The sequence below is a fragment of the Perca flavescens genome, chromosome 15 (genome assembly GCF_004354835.1).
Source record: "Perca flavescens isolate YP-PL-M2 chromosome 15, PFLA_1.0, whole genome shotgun sequence".
NCBI lineage: Eukaryota > Metazoa > Chordata > Actinopteri > Perciformes > Percidae > Perca > Perca flavescens.
In genome coordinates this window covers 1,208,658-1,209,969 of record NC_041345.1, presented here as the reverse complement: position 1 = coordinate 1,209,969, position 1,312 = coordinate 1,208,658, and positions in this window count along the sequence as shown.

Sequence of the window (1,312 nt, the reverse complement as noted above, 5' to 3'; positions counted from 1 at the left end):
TATATAGACCTTAGTGGTCCCCTAATACTGTATCTGAAGTCTCTTTTATATAGACCTTAGTGGTCCCCTAATACTGTATCTGAAGTCTCTTTTATATAGACCTTAGTGGTCCCCTAATACTGTATCTGTAGTCTCTTTTATATAGACCTTAGTGGTCTCCTAATACTGTATCTGAAGTCTCTTTTATATAGACCTTAGTGGTCCCCTAATACTGTATCTGTAGTCTCTTTTATATAGACCTTAGTGGTCCCCTAATACTGTATCTGAAGTCTCTTTTATATAGACCTTAGTGGTCCCCTAATACTGTATCTGTAGTCTCTTTTATATAGACCTTAGTGGTCCCCTAATACTGTATCTGAAGTCTCTTTTAGACCTTAGTGGTCTCCTAATACTGTATCTGAAGTCTCTTTTATATAGACCTTAGTGGTCCACTAATAGACCAACTGCCACTTTGCTCGTTTGAAAGCCATGATGTCTCTCTCTCTCTCTCTCATGGGTGGGCCAAATTCTCTGGGGGGGGCAAAGCAGAGAAAGGGGAGGTAACCTTTCCCCTTATGACCTCATAAGGAGAAGATTCCTGATTGGCCCATCTGAACTTTCATTTTCTCAAAGGCAATGGAGGATACCGGTTTACACCTATCACCATTTCTAGCCACTGGGGTACCATAGCTCCGGCCCGTATATTAATTTGGGTTCACAATAGATTTTGGCCCTCCTAGCCAAACACAGGAAAGTGTTTTTTTAAATTGTAATTACCTGTCATTCAAAGCAGAATATGGCCGATTTGCATTGCACTTTTCTGCTTTTTTTTTGCACTTCTGGTTGGACACAAACTACATTTCGTTGTCTTTGTACTTGTACCCTGCACAATGACAATACAGTAGAATCTAATCTTATCTAATTTGCCGACTCTGAGACTCAGAAGTTTCATATTCATGCTGAGAAACAGGTTGTTGTTAAAAAAGAATTCTGTCTTTCCAGTGTGGCCCTCTGGGAAAGTGAGTTTTACACCCCTGAAGTACATGAACAAATTTTAAGGACAGCCTTTAATAAAATGAACCTAGGAGTTAATAACATATGTGTACCGAGTCTACCGTTTTCTGGGACATGTTTTCATGCTAATCGAATTTGTCTCTAGCTTTAAACAAGCTAGCGCAAAACTGGTGGTTAGCTGCTAACGCTAGCTTTCAGGGCAGAGGGTAAATCTCTATTTCTACACCACTAACAATACTTAAAATATCACCACACTTCCACGGTATAATGAGGGTCCCTACATGTTAACTGAAGCATTGAGAACTTTGTAAGTGTACAG